This window comes from Papaver somniferum, chromosome 3 (genome assembly GCF_003573695.1).
Source record: "Papaver somniferum cultivar HN1 chromosome 3, ASM357369v1, whole genome shotgun sequence".
Taxonomy (NCBI): Eukaryota; Viridiplantae; Streptophyta; class Magnoliopsida; order Ranunculales; family Papaveraceae; genus Papaver; species Papaver somniferum.
This window is the reverse complement of record NC_039360.1, coordinates 104,889,559-104,899,215: the sequence shown is the minus strand read 5'-3', so window position 1 is coordinate 104,899,215 and position 9,657 is coordinate 104,889,559. Positions and strand designations below refer to the sequence as shown.

General features: G+C 36.7%; 1 pseudogene; it reads right to left on the bottom strand.

The window, feature by feature from the left end:
* Positions 1-2,092: 2,092 nt before the first annotated feature.
* LOC113357025 lies at positions 2,093-6,961 on the bottom strand (annotated as a pseudogene).
* Positions 6,962-9,657: the final 2,696 nt, after the last annotated feature.

Genomic DNA, 9,657 nt, shown 5'->3' with positions numbered 1-9,657 from the left:
GAGATTCAGATGGTCAGAGAAGTCCGACTGATGGTTACACAGGGAGAAACTCGAGTCTGAATTAGGAAGGAAGGTGTTGTTTATGCCAAAGACAAAGAAAAAGGAGGCCGGTATTAGAATTCTGTTTTGGAGAGGGGAGGACCGGCTGGATTTTTATCTTGGGAGGGAGGTTGCGGATACGGAGCCGAGAACCAGAAATGAGGTGGAAGACAAGGGTTTTCGATTTTTATGTTTTCATTTCCATCTTGATTTGCTAGTGATTCTCCTTCATATGTTTATGGCTTTTGAGAAAGCCATGTCTAGCTAAATGTTTGTGATTAGGGTTTTTATGGTTTGAAACTACATGGGTATTAGGCTATTTTGATTTGATTTATATTGAGCAAATACCTCTATGATTTGAATAGATTACTTCCATGATTTCATTTATTGATTTAACGATGATATGAGTTGTTGCTTCACCGGTTACAATAACTTTTGTGCCTAATTGTTAGGTTCATAATATATTTTTGTCTCACTATTTGATAATTCATGCTTGGGTTAATATTTTTGATGGGGTATGCTTAGAAGAGTCATATAATAATTGTGAATCAATATTTAGTTTCGTATAACTTTCTCGCTAATGCAATTTGATGGTGCATGCTTCGGTTTAATCTTTTGATGTGCCATGCTTAGGGCGTCCCAGTGATATTTGCGACTCTAACACATATAATAGGTGATGTCGATAGAACGAACGATAAATAATTCATGGATTATGTTTCATTTCAGGAATTAAATAGAGATAGTAGTGGATACCATGAAACCCTGGTTAACGACTTTTCCTTTATATTCATTTTATTAGTTTACTTTAATTTTATTATTCATTTTCAATTATAAAAATCCAAAAATATTGTTTCGTGTTAGTTTTATTAGAAATATTGATTACGGTATTTCCACCGCTCCATGTGGGTTCGACCCGTACTTGCCTCTGTCTACTAGTTAGACACCATGCGATTGCGGTTATCACATATAGGTATCTTCGGATTCTATCAACGATGTTCTATGTCGCGTATAGAACGACGACTCGGATTACGAGTGTCACTGCAGAACCCATCGTGAATAACCGCCCAGAAATTCACCCATGGATAATTTTCCGAAGCAAGATGAGTAGATAAAAAAAGATAGTTTCTGCAAATAGATTCATCTTCTTCTTTAGCATACGGAACTCGCCGAACTAACCGGGGCCGAGACATGTTCAATCAAGAATTGAGAGTGAAGAGAAGAATGTGTGAATTTAGAGGAATTTAGAGTTGAATGTGTGAATTTAGAATGTGTATTTATAGATTTCAAAAAATGTAGTCGTTGGATCACAAGTTTTTGCAGCCGTTCAGATTGAGCCGTTGGCGCCATTGGGACAGACGCTGGCGCTTTTAGTACTGACGCGAGCACTTTAAGTGAAAACGCGTGTTGGAGGTACAAACGCTGACGTTTTTTCTTCGGACGCCAGCGTTGGTAGCAATGCCGCCCGTCTTTACCGCAAACGCGCGCTGGATTTTCCGACTCAATGTTCAAAGCAACAAAATTTGTTGATTTGAACATCCATTTTTCATGTTTGTTCATTTCATGGTGGGAACAAAATGAACAAATTATGAGTTTGTTCATTCCATAGGAACTGCTATTAGGTATTTGCTACTTCAGTTAAGTTTTCATATTGGTGATTTGACAATTAATCTCCAACCGAATCAAATTTGGTGTTTCATATTGGTGATTTGACAATTAATCTCCAACCGAATCAAATTTGGTGACGGTGATGGTGAGACTTCGGATTAGCTATTGAAAATATAAGTGCCCGAGTTCTGTTTACCCAATTTAAAAAGTCGTGTGGTTATGATGGGAACTAGGAAAAATGGACCTGGGAAATAGGTAAAAGACCTACTAAAAGGTAAAGATCTTGATATCATTTTGTTACCGATCTAAAAGTTCTGGCGGCCTTCGGCCTCCTAATCCTCAAAATATAGAAAATACCCCTACCCTAGCTAAGATTCTGGGTCCGTCCCTGAGTACTATGAAAGATGTAATGAAACAAGAAAGTTAAGGAAATTGACATTAGCACCTCTGAAATCAAGTGGAGAAGTTACAAATAGTGAAATAGAGAAAAAGTACACTGAAGTTCAAAGAACAGCTAGGAACTAATTACATCTATCTGCAACAACAAAAAAGTCCCGACTAGTTACCAAAACTACATTCAAGCGTCATTGTTGGAATTTGGAGGACTCCAAACTTACCGGTATTACAGTTAGCAGATATTACACCTTCTGAAAATTACCTTTGGACGAAGCTTCTTCACCTAATATCTGTGAGAGACAATTACAACCAAATTTTCACTAAAAAAGCGAATTCCTCCTGTGCCTTGTTGAGGAAGAACAAAATGACTTTGTTTCCAAGGGATGCACCGAAGTCGGACTACGAGAACTCCCAGATGTATCAGAGCCCCTATTTTCTCCTCTCCCCTTGTTACCACCAATCCAAAACCTGTCAAAAAACCTCCTTGATCGAGATGGTAGCAATAATGCACCACCACCAGAAATCTTGTTGGTATTCTTCTTTTTCTTCTCCCTTCTCCGTCGCTCATCATCAGTGACCTTCATGCTCCTCATTTGTCTATCAATTGACCTCAAGTCTTCAGGAAGTGACCTCCCCCAATCTTCTGTTTGTCTTGTTGAGCGTGAACTTTCACGTGAGAAACTTGGTGGCATATTCGTGTTACCATTAGCCCCTCTAATCTGTTCACAGTAAAGAACTTGAACAACAACACGGAGTGGGAGTCTCTCATTTTGTGCGGCATGCATGCTCGCATTCACCGTCAACTTCTCGACATCCATTACCCCGCATATTTTCTTTCTCTCACTTTTTGTCAAGGACGGATGCTCCTGTGCAAACACAGAAACACCTAAGCACTTCATAAAATCAATTTTGTATAGTAGGGAACCACAACCAACACCTGCGGCTCACATGCATACAGAGATGCAATAAAGATTCTCCATTACATATCCTTCATTAGGTGGTCCACGGAGATGGGGACATCTCAGAGTCCTCCTATCACAGTGTAGCGGTTCACTAAAAAATAACACTAAATAATACGAAACTAATACAACATTAAAGGAAACATGTAGTCTTAGGTTGGAGACTAGTAGCATGTAACTGATGGTTGTATGATCTTTCATTATCTCAGAATCCCACAACAGAAGAAAAAAGAAAAAAGAAAAAAAGAGCAAGATATATAGGGTTATGAAGTTCTTTTTGTTTCAAAAGGAAAAATAAACTTCATAGATATATTACTAATTTGATTAGGAAAACATAGACAGAAAAATGAACTAAGAAGAGAGCTGTAGGAAAAAGTTGAGAAACCAAATCTTTTATTTCCACTACAAACAACCCAGGACAATGAGTTGTAAACAATGGCTGGGAAGGAGAATAAAGAGCAACTGAAAAGAGTTTGATGTAAAAATTTGAAGTCTTTCTGTAAGAAAATCCATACCTTTGTCGACCCACTAAGAGAACACACCAAAACATTTTTCATGTTTCCACACAAATTTCTGATATTCCTTTAACATTATGATTCTTTTTGCATAGGACTCGACTCGATTTAATTGCAATCTTTATAAAAATTCAACTGTCTAGTGTTCCCTATTCTTCTTTGTTTAACTGTTGCTGAAGGTAAAGTGTCATGTCCTAGAGGTCAATTTGTTTATTTTCTTTCATTACTTCTCCAAGCTTTTTGTCAAATGAAAAACGAGAAGTTAGGTAACTGAAAATATCTCCAGCATTAAACTGACCTTTAAGTAGATATCAATGGCCCTATACAGACTGTCTTGAACTGGCCGTGCCACCGTGGGAATCGACTGAGAAAACTCAGCGAAGCTTGAGAGTGAAACGTTGGGATCAGAAGCAATTTGAGCAAGATAACCATCAATCAACTTACCAACATCCATCCATACACCACGACACAATACTAGATCATCTTTGCTTCTCTCATTTTCTTCAGCATAATCCAATTCTTGCGAATGTTTTTTGGCAAACCCATTGACAAGGCTCTGCACAAGTGCAACATCGTAAACAGTAATTTCAGGCCATCTTGCTGGAATCAGAAGATCTTGAACTGAAGCTTTATCTAACTGCGAGCTGATCCTCTTGACAAGTTCCGCCCTGGGTATATCACCAACTTCAACCAAAGTAGCAAATTTCAACAACTTTAGTAGGAAACTACAAGAACAACCAGCATCCATATAAGATGGCAATAGTGAGATGATTGTTTCAATTATAGACTTGTTTTTCAGGGTATGGCCATCGGCTATCAAACCCTCCATAGATCCTGGTAGCCGACAGCATAAGCCTCGAGTGCTTCTCCAATCTAATTACCCAGCATTCTCCCCTTCGACTTAATAGCTACCATAACTCTCTTATAAAGGTCAATTTCAAGGTCACATATATCTTCAACCCACCAATCCTTGGGAACTACTGGGATTTTTGGTTGGAAAGGTAAACCATTTCCAGGTTCTGATACAGCTAATCTCCGACTATAGGTGTAGGCCCAATTGATATTTGCAGGGTCCACAGAAGTCTTCAAAGCAATGGAATCTATACATCTCCAGGCCACTTTCAGATCTTCAGACCAAGGCAGAAGAGATTTGGTTGCCTGGAGAACAATGATGCAATCTTTCCAACTACGGAACACACTGGAGTTTAAGAAAATCTCAATTTTAAAAATGAGGTTCCCACTTTCAATGTCATCGGTCATCTTTAAGTACTCTGCTCCACATCGAGCAGCAACGACATTGTATGCATTCAATGTGACAGTCATACCATAACAAAACTTAGCGCAGATCTCAAAAGCATTTGGTCCACCTGGGAAACCATGCAGGTTAACTTCGGTCTTTTCATCCTTGGCTTTTGAAACAAGCTTTTGCAAGTAATTGCTCTTCGCTAAGAGAGGGAACTGAAATTAGAGATCATGTTTCAACAGTTAGAGATGTAAACTTTGAGATGACAACAAGTTGACAGCTCAAGAAACTTTCCACAACAATCGTACCTTATGTAGATGGAATTTAACGTCTCCAACATTGATGACAATATCAGATGCTAGTTCAGTAGTAACATACCTGCACAAATTATGCCAAGCATTAACTAATAAGAACTTAGAAATGCTAGAACCAAAACCACAGGTCCTTGGCAGAAAAGAGAGGGAATATTGTACATTTCCATTTTAATCAATCTCTACTTGTGAGGAAACAAGGAGTTATCTAGAAATACGATTTCCGATTTACAATGGGAAGAAACTTCTACAGAAGTTTCTAAATGCAGACACAACGACCAAATCAAAACATCCGAGTTTTGGACTTTACCACAACCTTGTAAGCCAAATACATCAGGTCAATAAAAGAAAACGAACTTTTACAAACAAATGTTGATCGTAATTGGTAGTCCAACGACTGTGAATGAAACTAAACCTAATGTTGCATTCGTAATAATGTATTCTATATAGTTCAGGAATCATGGAGTTGGAGAACCATATCAACTAGCGAAGACATTAACCATGTTTTATTACCATTTGACAAACAAATGGTTGTAAGATGCAGGCATGCTTCGCAGGTCGAAACGAAGGTAAATGATTGTCTAACATGTTTTTACTTGTAATTTTTGTCTATTGAGATGAAGTTGTAATAACAGAAAACCTATTAGTAAATAAAAATATATCTCAGGCATTACACCACATCCATCCACGGTATCTCTTATATGGAACCAGGATACATAGATAGTAATTAATTAGAACGGGCTGGGTAAACCTTTTTACCTCTGATTGTAATAAAGAACTTATCAATATTGTTTATGCCAAGAATCCCAAACTCGGCCTGCGCAGAGGTTATACTATTATTTAGAAAGTTTGTTAGGGTCAGTTCCGACTAAAGGAAACAGTTTGAGGACACTGTTACGGAGACTTATTGTAGCCTATGGGAAGAACCAAAAGCTTCTGTTTCATAAGTTTGGCCTGAGCAGAGGTTACACTATTACTAAGAAAGTTAGAGTCAGTTACTACAAACAAACACACATCATATCATGAGTTTGTTTATCAATAAAAGAGTACCCGCCTACAAATGGGATCATTGAATCACTAAGTCTTCGTAGCTCAGCTTGGCACAGCTGTGTTCTAGGATCTTTTCTAAGCGTTTGTTTACGACTTTACTCTCCAAATCAACTACTGATAATAGATTCTAAGATTGCTAAAGTTAAGAATTACATGAGCCATATTATCAGTTCTAAGATTGCCCACCTTCAAACTTTGCCTAGTCTGCTGAATTCATGAGGAACACTGAAGCACAACCTAATATTATTACTAAAAAACTGAAACTCGGTAATCTACTGTATGTCACAAGTGACAAAACGTGTTACGCTGAGTATCCATTTAGAATTTATTGTAGAAATTACTGCTGTTGTAAACTGGATCAGTTCACAACTAAAGCTGCAATCTCAAACTAATAAATCTCTCCAGTAAAACAACAACAAAAGCAGGCCCTTTAGAAAAAGAACAATCTAACAGTATCAGTAAACATTCTGTACAAGGAAGAAATAATAGTTCCAACAGAAAAAATTTGTATTGAAATAAAAAATAGACTAAATACTTGTCCTATTGGGTAAAAATGAGTAATTAACAGGAAACATAACAACGAGATACATCCTTTTCTTATTTAGCATTTTAAACTATTTTTCACAAAAATAACAGCTATGTAGATGAATAAAAGAGAGATGCAAGGAAATAAATAAATAAACACGGATGGAAGGAGGAAAAAAAGAATAAATTAAAAGAAGCACACTCGTGGAAAGAAAGAAAGAACGAAAAACAGAGGTAATATGCAAGTAATCCTAACCTGATCCTACTGCCTTCAGCTTGAAATGCATCAGGCTTTGATCCCAGCTTCATAAACTTCATCTCCAAAAAAAAAAACCACAAAGGTAACACTCACCAAAACCATTGAGAATTAAAAAAACACTGTGAACACCTCCAGAAAAAACCGTATAATTCTAACACTATTACCAGCAAACCACCTTAATATTCTTCAACGGAATGAACACCAAAATTGTTGGGACCATTTAAGTCTATCTTTACAAGCCATTAGATTCAGAATCCATTACTAAAATCGTAAAGACAATTACACTGTTTCTATCTTGACATCATTCTCTTTTAATTTTACTGATCCAGGAACATATCTTTGAAGCAAATGTCGCTATCTTTATGCGTCTGTTTGTTCAATATCTCAAATGTGTACAAGTTTTTCTTTCTCAGAGCTGCAGAGTTTTCATTGATCAGAAAGAAAAGAACTGTTGAGGAGAGAGAGAGAGAAAGAAAGAGCGTGCGGATTAGTGTATATAATGTTTAGGCAGTAGGGAGCTGAACAGAGAGGGTGGCAGTCTTTTAAAAACTTTTATGACGCCACAAAACGCCAAGGCGTTTACAATTACTAACATAGCCTTGTCGGAGGCCATCTATATGATGAAAAAACAGGCTTCTGTCCGTCACAAAGTTTTTCCAGAGAATTCAAAATCAGAATTTCCATTTTCACAATCTCATCAAACTGAGATACAACTTTACATAATTAAAAAATTGATTACAAATTTCCTTCCTATTTGATCCAACAACCAACTTTAAAGAGTATCCATTTCAATAATTTAGTCCCTTGTTGATTCGATTTCGATAAACTCACAGATGAAATTGAAATTGCCTGCCTTCAAAAACAGAGTACAAATACAGTCAATTCGGATATTTTTTTGGTTTCGAAGACAACAGGTATGGGTCTGGTTATCCGACCCTGTATTTACACCCGAACCAAACCATCTAATTTCTTTTTTCTGTTTCACTTTTAATCGATCAAATCTTCTAACCAATCTTGCAGTATGGATAATCACTCCAAATTATTTTTTCCTGCCATCAATGGTTGATATTGAGACCGAAAGATGACAAGAAAAATCGTGAAAAAGTTGAGCAAAATCGATCGCATTTACCATCAAATTAAAAAATCGATATTATCAGATCAAAGCAATGGGTATAAAAAAAATTTCCAAAATACAATAGTAAGACTAAGAAGTACCTGATTCTTCAAACTCAAGATCCTTCATAGTACACAACTCGTTAAGAATTAGGAAATTCTTGTTTCTTAATTCAATATCCATGAACATAAGAATTCCAACAAATACCATGACTTCCAACACTATTATTATAACACCTTACTATTTGATTTATGGACATGACTCAGTTAACGATGCAATATGAAATCAGTGATCGGGCATCAAGGCTATAAGGAGAAAAGAGTTTAGGTTTAGTTTTTTCAGTATACGGAATTGTGATTAGCTGTAGCATACCGGCTTATTAACATTATTACACCGTGTCTCATGCAGCTGTACCTTGCAACACGTGGAAAGAAAGTGCATCACATTTGAGTTAGTAAGGCCAAGCCCTATGGTGCAAGGCATCCCTTCCCTATCCTCATTTGTAGGGAAGGAAAATCATACGGAAGACAGCCTCACTATCGTGCCCTTTTATCCCTTTCCTGCGTGATACGGAAACTCATATTTCGTATGAATAGTGTTATACGGCTACTGAGTTTCCGTATAAGTTAACTCGCTGGCTTGACCAATACGGCTACTGAGTTTCCATTCTATAGGTATAAGTTTACAGCAACCACTCGGATATCCCATTTCTTCTTCTTCTCTATTTTTTCCTCCTCTCAAACCCTTTCAAACCCCTTTTATCCCCGTTTGATTTTCATATTGATTCATTGTGATTCGTTGGCTTAAATTAAAAGGATTTGATCGTTACTCCAAGGTGAAATAAATCCATTATTCAATTTCGAATTTCATCAACAAAATCATCAAAGGTGAGATTCTAATTATAGGGTTTAAAATTATTTTGATGAAATTGTTAATATTAGGTTGGTTAGGTATGTAGCATGCAATTCAATTCAGTAATATAATTAAAACATAGATTTAGTGAAAAATCCATGATTATTACTTGTTGTGTGTCTTGATTTATGTTAAATGAAATGTTTGTAAACTACTATTTTATCGATGTATAACATTGATTGATTTGTATGTATGTATGGTATAGACAAATTGATATTATGTTTGTTGTTTGCAAAGATACATAATGAGACTAATGCGTGCCTATGTGAGAATTAATATGGAATCTATTTGGATACTTCTAGTGACGAAGAAGAGAAAGCTTTGCTAATGTTTACACAACTTTGTTTGGATGAACATTGCGTATTATTCGTCAACCGGTACCTAGGGAGGTACAGACACATAGTGTAATAACTCGTGATCGAGTGTGGCTTGATGCGAAAATGATGAATGATTATTTTACACCTGGAACTGGTTATACCTCAAGACAATTCAAACAACGTCTAGGCATGAGGGAAGAATTATTCGAGAAATTGTTAAGAAAATTGCTTGAAGTGGATCCAGAATGACAACAACCCCGAATGCAACCGGTACTATGGGGCATTCTCCGCATATGAAATTAGTTGTCGTGATGAAATGTTTATGCAAAAGTACGGCAGCTGATAGTGCCGATGATTACACTCGTATGGGTGCCACTACAATATACTATTATCTAAAAAGATTTTGTCACAC